Source organism: Eriocheir sinensis, chromosome 56 (genome assembly GCF_024679095.1).
Source record: "Eriocheir sinensis breed Jianghai 21 chromosome 56, ASM2467909v1, whole genome shotgun sequence".
Lineage (NCBI taxonomy): Eukaryota > Metazoa > Arthropoda > Malacostraca > Decapoda > Varunidae > Eriocheir > Eriocheir sinensis.
In genome coordinates this window covers 7,597,247-7,611,993 of record NC_066564.1, presented here as the reverse complement: position 1 = coordinate 7,611,993, position 14,747 = coordinate 7,597,247, and the positions used below count along the sequence as shown (strand labels likewise).

Sequence of the window (14,747 nt, the reverse complement as noted above, 5' to 3'; positions counted from 1 at the left end):
ATGAGACGTTTTTTCGGACGTTATGATTCCGAGGTTAGAAGCTTATGAGGGGAAAAAGTTTAATCCTGTTTTACGTTCACTTTCGCTCAGGTTGTCTTGGTTCTGTTATTTAGGGTTTTTTGTTTGTTTCTTTGTCGGGTCTTTGTCGTTTTTTTCTAGTTTTTTTGTTGTATTTTTATTGTGTTTTTATGGAGCGGTAATGCTTGGGTTTATCTCCCTCCAACTCACGAACAAGAAATGCCGAGTGTTGACGGGTGAACACACACACACACACACACACACACACACACACAGCATCATAAAGCATGCTAGCCTGGTCTGGTGCCGTCTGCCTGCCAGCCTCCCGCCGCCTAGCCCTCCCCCCGGGGTTGGTTACTTTCTCCACCAATCACAGCGCCAGACAGGCCTTCAGATGGGCTCCCTCAGCCGCCACTCGACGCAGACATCCCTAACTCATCCCCCTTGCCCCCTGACCCTCATGACCAGCCCCCCCCCTAGCCCCCCCTGGCCCCTGCCCCTCCAATCGCTGCCCGGGTGAAGGGTCACGCCTGCTGGCCGCCGCTAGGTCCATGCAGGCCCTCCTAATGTAATTTACTTTCACACCCTTCTCTTCTTCTCCCTCGGGGAAGCCAACGACGGGTCAGCGCCACGGGGGTTTGGGTTATTGCCAGTCCCATGTGGAGAGGTCAAAGACTACGTCCTTCATCAGGTCATGTCGAGGGTCAACTGTCCCAGAGGCAGGAGCTTGTCAGAAGAAGGAGGCACACCCACAGGGCGTCACGCTGGCCATGGGTGAAGATGGCTCACCCAGCATCCCAACGGTTCAGGCAGCTACAGAGAGTATCCATCAGCAAACAGAGCTATAATATTCCTGGCTGTCAAAACCTCCAGTAGCGTGTGGCGAATAGTGTCACTCGGCAACCGTCATGCCCTCCCTTCTATCCAAGATGGCGCGGCCAGGAAAGTATATAAGGCCGTGAGTGCCTCGCGGGCCAGCAGTGAGGCGAGAGGTGTGAGCGGGGTTATACACACTTTCTGTTCCACTCCCCGTTGACTGGACGGCCCAGCTCCCGGTAGGTGGTGCTGGCACACGTGTACCGCGGTGTTCATATAGCCTTGCTTCATGTGCGACAGCCTGTGGACACACACACACACACACACACACACACACACACACACACACACGCACACGCACACACACACACACGAACATACAGACATACAGACTTATAATATATATAATATACAACATAAATATGTATACGATATACAGTATAAATAATATATATATATATATATATATATATATATATATATATATATATATATATATATATATATATATATATATATATATATATATATATATATATATATATGATTAGCAGACAGCAGTGAGAGCAACATTTGCATATCGGCGCGTCACTCGCCAGCCTCCCGAGGCTCCCCTGAAGTGCAGTGTCACCCTTCCCGCGATTCCTTCCCTCCCTGACATGTGTGGCAGCGGAGAGCAACACAATGGTGGGCGGCGGGAAAGCGAGGCACCGATCGAGCTTAATCTGGCAAGCTTTTGAGGCGCCTCTAAGAGGGTGACTCGGCACCATCGCCGTTTATGCACCTTTCTTTCTCCCGGATACAAATAATGTCACACGGATGGGCGCCTCAGCACCCCGGGAAAGCCACCTCAGCTCCTCTACGGCAGCAGCGGGAGGAGGCTTGCAGAGTGCTGGGATGAGGATTTCAACGGCTGAGTCGGTAGTGAGCCAAAAACTGTGCCGCGTCGTCGGGATCGGGGTGGTGATGATCGACCACAAGAATTCAACTCCTTATCCCTCCGTCCTTCCCTCTCCCCCCTTCCTCCCCCTTCCCACTTAGGCCCTCCCTCACTGGTTCGGGCGGGTAGGCACAAGGCATCTCCTCACAGGCACCTCCACTCGCTAAGGCGATGAAAAGGCGGGTGCGGAAGGCTGGCGTTAATCCCTGCTACTCGGAGCCTTTCAATGTCTCCCGGCACAAAGGGCGTTAAGGGCGAGTAAGAGGATTACACCTGCGACATTCACGCCGAGAGTCACCCCCATCACTATTAATACGTCCTTTCCCTCTCAGCTTTTAATACTTTCTTCCTTTCACCTTTGGAAAGAGGATGGCGACAGGCTTAGCGTTTCGTCACCCCCAGAATACCAGAAGCAAGATAGAAGTTTACAGTTTAACTAAAGATGATTCACAGTTACGAGAAAAAATATGAACAAAAGTGGTATATATTGTTTATGAGCGCAGTAATACAAGAACAAACTTAAGTATGTGTGCTATAAGTTTTAAAGGAAAAAAGAAGGAGAGAGAAGAGGAAAAAGAGCAGGAGTATATCAGAAACAAATTAGATATGTTTACAATAATTAAGGGCTCACAGGAGATGAACTTAGACCTGTGTGTTATCGGTTTTGAAGGAGAAAAAGGAGAGGGAAGAGGAAGAAGAGCAGGAGAGGAGCAGGAGTGTGGTGGGGGCAGAGTGTTTAGGAAAAGGGAAGGAGAAGAAGAGGAGTGTAGTGGGGGGAGAGAGTTTGGGAAAAGGGAAGAAGAGGAGTGTGGTGGGGGCAGAGAGTTTGGGAAAAGGGAAGAAGAGGAGTGTGGTGGGGGCAGAGAGTGTGGCAAAATGGAAGAAGAGGAGCAAGCGAGGAGCAGGACTGTGGTGCGGGCCAGCATGATGCCATGATAACCAGTTCACGTCCTCCCCCAGGCATGCTTTCTACGCCAATTATCTCGTATAAGCAAGAAGGTTTAGGCCTAATAGAAACAGTCCCGTCCACCGCCACCCCGCAACAGATGTTCTTGTACCGGGCAATCACGTCGGGGTCACTTACAACACTTGGTAACGACTTCTGTGTTGTGAGTCGCCTTCCATGAGCTGGTCGTGATGGCTTTTGCGTGTTGTATAGAAATAAGTAACGCTGCGGTATGGTTAACGTAAGGGAACACAAAGAATAAATTGAAATGCAAATCAAGTTCATGGAGACGGTGATGAAAGAAAGGTTGGTGGTATTTACAGTGGTGGGAAGGAAACTGTTTTTTTGCGTCTGTCCGTGCTGGGGAAGATGCTCGTGAGAATGTTGCAGCGTCTCCTCTGTGTGTGTGTGTGTGTGTGTGTGTGTGTGTGTGTGTGTGTGTGTGTGTGTGTGTGTGTGTGTGTGTGTGTGTGTGTGTGTAAGGGGAGGTAAGCAAGGACATTACGGTGGCGGATATGTGTGAGAAACCTGCCTCAAAAAATCTCTCAAATGTCATGTGATAATGGTGTGTGTGTGTGTGTGTGTGTGTAAGGCAGAGGTGCGCGTAGCCTTGGTCCTCATCTTCGTCTCATAAAGCCCCTGAACCTCACAGCTTAGGGACACAAGGCAAGTGGGACATCCAGGTTACCACAGTTTGCGTTCCACATGTTTCCCCAAGGATCAGTGAGGGAGAGGACGCGAGTAAGGGCCACATGTTACATAGAGAAGCTTCGCCAGTTAGTACACACACAAAGGGATAAGAAACTACTCGTAAAGAACTAAAGTGAGGCTTGAAAGTTACGTACGTTGTGTAAGAATCATGATTGACAAGTATTCATTATTTTGACGATAGTTTATTTATCCGTTAGTGTTTGTTTCTTCTTAATACGAGTACTAGTTGGGATGAGTACGATTTGGTGAATTTACACAAGCAGGTAACCACGACTACCCTACACCTTGGCAACACACACACACACACACACACACACACACACACACACACACACACACACACCTGTACAAGGGAAGGCCATTGCACCTGCCCTCCCCCATCCACCGCCCCCCCACTTCGATACCCACTGACCCCCCGCCGGCAACACTCGGTAACAGCGGCTTGGAGGGCACTAATCTACTACCTGACCGTCGATTCTAATGGCTTCTTATATGGCAACAAAGAAGCTTGCGGACCCATTCACTCTTTGTCTTTAGGGGATAATAATGTATCGACTTTTTATCGTTTATATATTCTAAAAGCTCCTCCTCCCACGTGAATCTTCCTTCCTCCATGCTCTCTCTCTCTGTCTCTCTCCCCCTCTCTCCCTCTTTCTCTCTCCACCCCTCTCGCGTTTTCTCCCTTCGTCCCTGACCCTGCCTTTCTCTCCCTACACTATCCTTTCTTCCACTTTCTCTCCCTACTCCCTCCCCCTTCCTCTCCCCCCCTAAACCATAGCCTTTCTCTCTGTCTGAACCCTTTTTCCATGTCTGAACGGCCTGAGCTACCCTATACCCTTTCCATCCCGGCAACTTTCTCTCTTCCAGAAATAACTGCTTTTTTTTCTCTGTATTTCTATCTGTGTACTTTCTTTTTGGGGGCGTCAACACCCTCCCTCCGTCACCAACGTTTGTTTGTTTTTCTCTGCATTTCTATCTGTATACTTCCTTTTGGGGGCGTCAACACCCTCCCTCCGTCACCATCGTTTGTGTTTTTTTCTCTGCATTTCTATCTGTGTACTTCCTTTTCGGGGGCGTCAACACCCTCCCTCCGTCACCAAAGTTTCACCTCTTTAGGCTTTGTTTACTTTACCTACCTGGCACCTTGCGTCTTCGTGAGCTCCTTGTTTCTCCTACCGTCGCGTTTTCTCTCCCAAGGCTTCGTGCATCTCCGCCTACATCCCGTTACTCCCCCCTATCAGATATGCGCGTTCTCACCTTCTTGTCCTACTTAACCACAGACTGACCCATGCATTCTTTCCAATACCTCGCTTCCTATGCCCTCAACGCCTTTCTTTGTTGCGATTCTCCTCTCTTGTCTATCTCCACTTGGCCATTTCCTCACCTGCTCCTGATCCTCCTTACCTGAAAACTGTGCCCCCTCTGTTCTTCATCTTGGCCGGACATAACCCCAGTAGACAGAAAGCTTTTGATCCTCCTTACCTGAAAACTGTACCCCCTCTGCTCCTCATCTTGGCCGGATAAAACCCCAACGGACATAACCCCAGTGGACAGAAACCCCATGGACAAAATACCAGTGGACAAAACCCCAACTCCTTATATGAAAAATGAACCAAGTCGTACATATCTGGGTATCTGGAGACCTATCCTCCCGAAATTGACCTCTCTTTCGGCCACCTCTTTGGATTATTTTTAGGTGCAGCGAGTACCGGGCTTTTTTATTATTGTTTCCTTTTTTTGTGCCCTTGAGCTGTCTCCTTTGTTTTAAAATAATGCAGATTCCTTTTACGCCTCATCCTATACTCCTTTCCTATACCATGATTCCCCTTATGTATCTCTCTCTATATGCTCACTACGCCTCTATGCTTCTTTTATCTCATACTCTCCTCCCCTACCCACATTCCTTTAACTCTCTACTAAAACCCGAAACCTGTACCTCATTCTATTCCTTATAACTCTTTTCCTATACTTCTTTTCTATACCTGATTTCCATCCTGTATCTATCTCCACATGCTCCCTAAACCTCTATGCCTTCTTCTCTCATACTCTCCTCCCCTACCCACGTTCCTTTAACTCACTACTAAAACCCGAAACCTGTACCACAATCTATTCCCTATAACTCTTTTTCATTACTTCTTTTCTCTACCTTGATTTCCCTGCTGTATCTATCTCCACATGCTCCCTAAACCTCTAAGCCTCCTCTATCTCCTACTCTCCTTCCCTACCCACCTTCCTTTAACTCTCTACTAAAACCCGAAACCTGTACCTCATTCTATTCCTTATAACTCTTTTCCTATACTTCTTTTCTATACCTTGATTTCCCTTCTGTATCTCTCTCCACGTGACCACCTCCGCCACTTGTCTCCTTCCCTTTCTCTCCCACTTTCCACTCAGCCTCTCACAATCATCCTTTTCTCATATCATTTCCTCATCGTGCACTCTTTTCCCCTTTCTCTTTCATCCTCCCTCTATTGGTCCCCCCTCCCCTCTTAGGTTCTCTCTCCCCCCACACACATACACACACATCCCCCAGCCACCACCACATACACACACAGGCGGTGGCTAAGTGGGCAGAATGAGGGCTTAGTGATCCGGAAACCCGGGTTCAAGTCCGGCCCGTCACTATACGCTGCCATTATTCAAGTCATCGTCGAGTGGCCGAGACAACCCACATGCTGTCCCTTGGCGAAACTTTCTCTCGAGTCAACTAATTAAAAGAGTTCCTGGGGGCAGCATGAGCCAAGCAAGAATAGCGTCACTAGAAAATACGTGACCCCATCAAAGAAGTTTACTGGACACACACACACAAAAACTAGTTCTATCTGTCTATCTATCTATCTCCCCCTCCCCCAAGAAGTGCATCCTCAGCGCCCCGTCTCGCGTGGTGGGGCTCAGGTGATGCAACGCGCCTCGGGGGACCCCTATTACAGTACCTCTACTCGCTGATTGCCCCCCCCCCCTACCCCCCCCCCCCACCCCGGCACTGCCACACATGACACTCACTTCTCTTACTAATGGTTCAACTTAGCCATGTTGCTTTCTCGGTATTAGTATCTCTCTCTCTCTCTCTCTCTCTCTCTCTCTCTCTCTCTCTCTCTCTCTCTCTCTCTCTCTCTCTCTCTCTCTCTCTCTCTCTCTCTCTCTCTCTCTCTCTCTCTCTCTCTCTCTCTCTCTCTCTCTCTCTCTCTCTCTCTCTCTCTCTCTCTCTCTCTCTCTCTCTCTCTCTCTCTCTCTCTCTCTCTCTCTCTCTCTCTCTCTCTCTCTCTCTCTCTCTCTCTCTCTCTCTCTCTCGCTCACTGTCTCTCTCTCTCTGTCTCTCTCTGTCTCTCTCTCTCTCTCTCTCTCTCTCTCTCTCTCTCTCTCTCTCTCTCTCTCTCTCTCTCTCTCTCTCTCTCTCTCTCTCTCTCTCTCATTCTCTCTCTCTCTCTCTCTCTCTCTCTCTCTCTCTCTCTCTCTCTCTCTCTCTCTCTCTCTCTCTCTCTCTCTCTCTCTCTCTCTCTCTCTCTCTCTCTCTCTCTCTCTCTCTCTCTCTCTCTCTCTCTCTCTCTCTCTCTCTCTCTCTCTCTCTCTCTCTCTCATCGCCAAGTGGCCTAAGACTACCCACTTGCTATCCTGAAGACCATCTATCAACCCGGACTCTAGATTCTCTTAATAACGAAGATCAAAGGTGAGCTCCGGGGGGGCAGTATGAGCCAAGCAAGATGACGCCTCTATAAACATTTGTCTGCGCTACAACAGAGAGAGAATTAGTCATCTCATCATTTCTCACCTTCATCTCGTTCCTCCGCCGCTCCTTTCTCTTTCCCTCCATCCTTTCCACTCCTTTCTCCTTCCCCTCCCCATTTCTCTCCTACATCCCCCCGCGCACACAGTTATTTCCTTTCCATTCTCAGTTACCTCCAATCAACACTTCTCAATGCCTCCGGTTCTCAATATTTATCTCCTCCTCCTCCTCTTCCTTCTCTTCCTCCTCCTCCTCCTCCTCCTCCTCCTCCTCTTCCTCCTCCTCCTCCTGCTCTTCCGTCTCCAGCTTTCCTCACCTCCACCTGTGCCACACCTCTTTAATTGAGTCCATACAGGTAGACAAAGGTAGACGAGGAGGAGGAGGAGGAGGAGGAGGAAGAAACATGAACGAGCAGGCAGCAGAAAACCAGTTCCCCCATTGCGAGGCTGCCTGTTTTTTGTGACATAATCAATCCGTCTGGCACTAGAGGTACCTACGGAGAAGATTAAATCACTTCTATACGTACTCGTGGATACGTTTAGTTCACTCCTGACGCAGCAAAGTAACGATCAATGCGATTCTTAAAGAAGTTGATCGTTTCCGCACTAAATATTTTTGCAGGAAGGCTGTTCCAGTGGCGGACGACTCTGCTCGAGATATAACTCCTGCCGATATCTGTACCACATCGCTTCGGAGGAGGAAAAGAAGGAAAAGGAGAAGGCAGGAAAGAGGAAAAGGAGGTGGAAATGGAGGAGGAGGAGGAGGACGAGACGAGGAGGAGGAAGAAAAAGAAACGGTGGATGAGTACAAGGAGGAGATGAAGGAGGTGGAAGGGGAGGACGGCGGTACGGGGAAGAAACATAAGAGGAAAAGGAGGTGGAGATGGAGGAGGAGGAGGACGAGAACGAGGAGGAGGAAGAAAACGAAAAGGAAGAGATGAAGGAGGTGGAAGGGAAGGGACGGCGATACGGGGAAGAAACATAAGAGGAAAAGGAGGTGGAGATGGAGGAGGAGGAGGACAAGAACGAGTAGGAGGAAGAAAAAGAAAAGGAAGAGATGAAGGAGGTGGAACGGGGAGGATGGCGGTATGGGGAAGAAACAAAAGAGGAGAAAGAGAAATGTTGCTGGGGGGGAGAAAAGCGAGGGAGGGAGGGAGGGAGGGAGGGGCATGGGGAGGTGGGGGCAAGAGAAAGGAAGCCTTCGATTACCTTAATACCCCCGGTGCTGCTCATAATTTCCCGGCCATTAAGGGCAGGAGGGTGGGGGAGCGTCGCCCACGGCCTCCATTAACCGCTGTAAGAAGTGTTGCGTTGTCGCCCCGCCGTTTTGTACTAGAGAGACACTTCTTTTTTGACAACGTAAGGGGTACAATCATTTTTCTTTTGCCTAGTTAGTGTATGTGTGTGTGTGTGTGTGTGGGTGGGTGGGGGGGGGGGGGAGGTGCTATTTCTGAGTTCCGTTTTCTTGTGTTTTTCCTTTTACCGTTTTCTGTTGAGTTAGTGGTAGACTGAGTTATGCTTTGAAGGGGGGTTTGTTTACGTAAGGGGTACAACCATTTTTCTTTTGCCTAGTTAGTGGGGGGGTGCGCTTTTTCTCAGTTCCGTTTTCTCGTGTTTTTCCTTTTACCGTTTTCTGTTGAGTTAGTGGTAGACTGAGTTATACTTTGAAGGGGGGTTTGTTTACGTAAGGGGTACAATAATTTTTCTTTTGCCTAGTTAGTGGGGGGGGTGCGCCTTTTCTCAGTTCCGTTTTCTCGTGTTTTTCCTTTTACCGTTTTCTGTTGAGTTAGTGGTATACTGAGTTATGTTTTCAAGGGGCTTTGTTTACCGACGTGAGTTACTTATTTTTTCTTCGCCTAGATCGGGACTTTTTAACTACTATTTTGTTCTCTCTTTTTCTGCCGGGGTAGTGATTTGAGTTATGTTCTGAAGGTGTTATTTTTTTCTTATCAATGTTAGTCAAATTTTTGTTTCTTTACCTAGCTTCCTTTTTTTCTCTCGGCTCCATTCTCTTTATATTTCTTTTCACTGTTGATTTTCTGTTGAGGTAGTGACAGAGTTATATTCCAAAGTTGTTGTTTTTACTAACGTGAGTCACAACTTGTTTTACCGATCTGGTTTCTCTCTCTCTCTCTCTCTCTCTCTCTCTCTCTCTCTCTCTCTCTCTCTCTCTCTCTCTCTCTCTCTCTCCTCCCTTATTCTCTTTTATCTTTCTTTCTGCCAAGTTAGTGATAGAGCTATGATCAGAAGGAGTATTTTCTGTTTACTAACGTGTGCCATATCTTGTTTTAACCTAGCTGGGGGATTCTATGTTTCTTCTCTTATGTCTGTCTTTGCATATTCACTTTTATCTTCCTTTCTGCCTAGTCAGTGATAGAGTGAGTTATGTTCAGAGGAGTATTTTCTTTTTACTAACGTGCATCTTAACTTTTTTTCCTTTGCCTAGCTGGGGGTGGGTGGGGGGGTCTTTCTTCTTCTTCTTTTTCTTCTTCTGTCTGTTTTAGGTTATTCACTTTCATTCTCTTTCTGCCGAGGTGGTAATGATAGATTGAGTTGTGTTCGAATGGAGGTTTTTTTTTTTTAATAACGTGACATAACTTTTTTTGTTAACGAGCTAAGGTCTTTTTCTTCTTTTTCTTTTTCTTTCTTTTCTTTTCTTTTTTTCTTTTCTTTTTTCTTTCATTCTTTCTTTTTTTTCTTTTTTTTTCGTTTTCTTTTTCTTTCTCTTCTTCTTCTTTTTCTTCTTCTTCTTCGTTTTCTTGTGTGTGTTTTTGGATATTCACTTTTACTTTTCTTTCTGCCGAGAAGGTAATGATAGATTGAGTTCGGATGGAGGTTTTTTTTTTTTTACTAACGTGTCAACTTTTTCCCGAGGTATTTTTCTCTTCTTTCCGTTTTCTCCCATTCACTTTTACTTTCGTCTGCAGGGTTAGTGACAAGGTAAATTATGTTCTCTCCCTCTTCTTTCTGTCTTTGCATATTCACGTTTATCTTTCTTTCTTCCTAGTTAGTGATAAAATGAGTTATGTTCAGAAGGAGTATATTATTTCTTACTAACGTATGTCTTAACTTTTTTTCTTTGCCTAGCTTTTTTTTTTTTACAACAAAGGAGACAGCTCAAGGGCACAAAAAATAGGAAACATTAATCCTGAAAAGAATCCAAAGAGGTGGCCGAAAGAGGGGTCAATTTCGCTGTTTTTTTCTTCTTCTTCTTCTGTTTTTACCGAGGTGATTCACTACATTTTTTTCCTACCTAGCTATTCTTTCCCTTCCTTCTATTTTTCCATCTTCAATCGTACTGTATTCTGCCGAGGTATTAACGTATAGAGGAATATTTTAGAGAGAGAAGGCTATTATATTTTTTTTACAAACGTGTCACTACAAACTATTCTTATCTGGCTGTTTCTTTATCTTCCTTCTGTTCTCTCAAACTCTCTCTTAGTATTTGTATAATATTATTTTTTACTAGCGTGGTCAATGTTATTTTCCACCTAATTTCTGTTTATTTATACTCTTTTACTATTTCCTATCCTGGTAGTAATTGATTAAGTAATGATTGTGTCATTAATGTTACTTTATTATCTTTTCATTCCTACTTCTTTCTTTTATATTCACTTTTAATATTTTCTTTATTAATGTTACTGTATTCCCGTTTCTTCTTGCTTAACTTATCCTATATTAACTTTGACTATTTCCATCATCAATGCTACTTAATTCCCTTTTCCTCCTTCCTTCCCTTCTCCTATATTCACTTTAACTAACTCCCTTCTCCTATATTAACTTTAACTATTTTCATCACCAATGTCATCTAATTCCCTTTTTCTTCTTCCTTCCCTTCTCCTATATTCACTTTAACTAACTCCCTTCTCCTATATTAACTTTAACTATTTCCATCATCAGTGCTGCTTAATTCCCTTTTTCTTTTTACCTCCCTTCTCTTCTATTCACTTTTACCATCTCCGGTCGAGGTAGCGCCACTGTATTGAGAAACGTTTGAACCATTAATATCTTCCGCCTTCAGGTTAAATTATATGATACGAAAAATACGTTCGATCTCATCTTACATAACTTCGCCTCTCTCTCTCTCTCTCTCTCTCTCTCTCTCTCTCTCTCTCTCTCTCTCTCTCTCTCTCTCTCTCTCTCTCTCTCTCTCTCTCTCTCTCTCTCTCTCTCTCTCTCTCTCTCTCTCTCTCTCTCTCTCTCTCTCTCTCTCTCTCTCTCTCTCTCTCTCTCTCTCTCCTTTTCACTCTTTAATCTTTTCTCCTACTTCTTCTCCCATTTCTCTTCTCCATCACTCTCCTTTCACTTAATTCCTCTCTTTTCCTGTACCTTACACGTTCATCACATTACATACTTCCTCCCTTCCTTTCTCTCTCCCCCCACTTCTTTCTCCTTCCTCTCCTCACTTCTCTCCTCCATTGCCTCCACTCCACATTAGCTCCTTTACTTTACTTTACCTTATATGATACTAAAAATACGTTCGAACTCATCTTATATAACTTCGCTTTTCTCTCACTTCTCTCCTTCACCACCCTTTTCCCGCTTGGCACTTTTCCTTTCCTTTACTAAAATTACGTTCAACATCATAATACGTAACTCCGCCTCTCCTTTCTCTCTCTTCCTTCCACTCTTTCTACTTCCTTCTCCTCCCTCTCCTCACGTCTCTCTCCTCCACTACCCCCATCCCGCTCCCATTTACCTTCCTTCATTTCCTTACTAAAATTACGTTCATATCATATTACATAACTAGTTCAATCATGCCACAGAGAAAAATAGTTACCAGCTAAAAAATAAGTCTTGATTCCCTTCCTCGGCCGTTCACTAGAGGCAACTTTCATCTCTTCCCTTCACCTGGACGCACGCATAAAGATTAGCCTCTCTTGGTAATAATCGGCCTTTCCTCTTAACAACATAATGACGATGACGAGGCGGATGTGAGAGGAACGAAAGAACTTATGGGAAAAATACTTTATCTCTCTGGTTTAACTCTCTCTCTCTCTCTCTCTCTCTCTCTCTCTCTCTCTCTCTCTCTCTCTCTCTCTCTCTCTCTCTCTCTCTCTCTCTCTCTCTCTCTCTCTCTCTCTCTCTCTCTCTCTCTCTCTCTCTCTCTCTCTCTCTCTCTCTCTCTCTCTCTCTCTCTCTCTCTCTCTCTCTCTCTCTCTCTCTCTCTCTCTCTCTCTCTCTCTCTCTCTCTCTCTCTCTCTCTCTCTCCTTATTTGCACAGATCTTTACCCCTTGTCTTGTTTCTCCTTTTTAACTTCCTGTTTTTCCTTCCTTCCTTCTTTCCTTCCTTCCCTTTCGTCCAATCGTCTCTCTACTCCTTCCATCTTTATCACTTTTTCCTTCTCTTCTTCTTCTTTCTTCCTCTTCTTTTTCCTCCTATTATCATTTTTTTCTTTCTTCTTTTTTTTTCTTCTACTTTTTCTCCTGCTTTTTCTTTTACTATTTTTTTCTTCTTTTACCTCCTCCTCCTCCTCCTCCTCCTCCTCCTCCAATGGGCACATCTTCACCCTAAGGGCCACTCTCTCTTTTTCTCTCTCTCTTTCTCTGCACGCTTCCTTTCACTTTCATTTTTCTCATTATAAGTAATGCATTTCCTTCTCTCTCTCTCTCTCTCTCTCTCTCTCTCTCTCTCTCTCTCTCTCTCTCTCTCTCTCTCTCTCTCTTTTTATGGTCAATTCCCCATTTAATATTTTTTTCAGGTCACGGATTCTCTCTCTCTTCCATTTTCTTTCCAATTTTTCTATTTACATTTCCTTCCTATTTTTCTTCTTTTCGTTGTCCATATTTACACTGCTTATTAGTACTTTCACCTTCCTTCTTTATTTACCTCTAACCTTTTTTATTTCATATTTTCTTAACTATAATCATATTTTTTCATTTTCTATATTATTCTTTCGATTTTCATGTCTTCCCGTGTGTTAAGATTACGTATTCCTCTTTCCCTATAATCATATGTCATTTTTTCATTGCATTTTTAGCTTCTACTGTCATTCTTTTTGTTATCATAGTTATTAGTGTTGGTATTATCATAATTTTCCTGCGTTTCATATTTTCCTGTTTTCCTCCTTTCTGTCTCACCTTTGTCGCACCATCTTCCCCCTCCTCATCCCCTGCCCCCTTCCTCTCCCACTCTCCCCGCTCTTTCTCCTCTCCAAGCAGGCAGGCAGGCAGGAAGAGAGCAAGACCTGTACCTCCCTTCACCTTCATTCCGAGACCTTTTTGCTTTCTCTCCCCTCTTCACCCCCCAGCAATCTCCCTCTGTCTCTCCCTCCCTGCACAATTGCTTTCACATCCCACAGGTTATCCCTCTCTCGCTTTCAAAACGCCTACGAACACTTAGCTTAGTCATGGCGCCTCCTCACCCCAACCCATCTTCAGTGACACTCATAATCCCATGAAAATATTCACCTCACGTCCTTGTGGAAATGAGTCTATCGTAAAACGCCATACTTATCAGGACAAGGGGTAAAGATCTGTGTAAAAATAATCCGAAATCTTTCTTCAGTTACATAAACAACAGAAAGGCGATCAAAAGTGGTATTGGACCTTTAACAAACAGCGACGGTGCACTAGTGACTGACAGCCAGCACAGCCAAACTCTTAGTGCCCTCAGTGTTTAATACTACCCTTCCTCTCCTCCTTCTCTCTCTCTTGCTCGCTCTCTCCCTCCTTGGCCCTGAGTGAAAGAAAACGGAGGAAATGCCTTGAAACATTCTGGAACCGTTGCCCGGCCAGACGAAGTGAAAGGAAGATGTGGTTTAAGGCTGGAGCTATTCTTGGTTGGAATTTATGTGGAGAGAAAGAGAGAGGGAAGGAGAGGGAGAGCAGGAGAGAGGGAGAGTAACTGCCTGCTTGCATGCTTAACACTCTCTCTACTGACCCAACCTGCATCTCCACTACCTAATCTTCATCTCCCCCTCTGACCTCTTCTCCTCCTCCTCCTCCTCCTCCTCCCTCTTTGCCTGCCTAAAATAGCTCCCTGATTCTTTGCCTCCCTTTCTATCAAGTTTTCCTCCTCGATACCTGTCCCCTGTCTCCCTATTTCTACAACTGACCCCCTGTTCTCCCTGCCTGTACATTTGACCCTCGTTTCCCCCTCTCTGCTTAGCTCCCTGCCCTCTATCTCTACCCCCTCAGTGCCTGCTCAAATTTCTCCCTTCCTGTACAGCTGACCCTCTATTCTCCCTGTATCCTCAGCTCCCTGGCTTCCTCCGTTCCTGCTTATCCCCCTCATTGCCTATTCATTTATCTCCCTGCTTGAATACCTGGCTCTTGTCTCCCTTCCTGTCTCTCTCCCTATCTCGATCCTTTCCTCCATGTTCATTCTTCCCGCCTCTGCCCAGACTCCTCCCGCCTCTCCCAAGCCTCCTTCCACTAAGATTCGCCTCTCTCGTCCGGGAAAATGATTATGCAAAGATTTTTTTTTATATATAGATTTCCTTTTCTTCTCCCTCTCCTCTATAGTCTATCTCCCTCTTTTTCTCCTCTCCCTTTCTACCCACGTAAGTTATCACCTGCATCTTTACCTATCTTGACTTATTTCCTCCCTTCCTTCATTTTTCCCTCTACCTTCCCTATTCTGATCGTCTC

At 45.5% G+C, this 14,747-nt stretch overlaps 1 protein-coding gene across 1 annotated transcript in view; it reads left to right on the top strand.

The window, feature by feature from the left end:
• Nucleotides 1–1,008: 1,008 nt before the first annotated feature.
• LOC126984230 (hornerin-like) overlaps nucleotides 1,009–14,747 on the top strand; it is a 45,419-nt gene continuing 31,680 nt past the window's right edge. The window contains exon 1 of the mRNA XM_050837785.1: nucleotides 1,009–1,073. The gene's annotated coding sequence lies outside the window, so the exon portion shown is untranslated. The remainder of the gene's footprint in view (nucleotides 1,074–14,747) is intronic.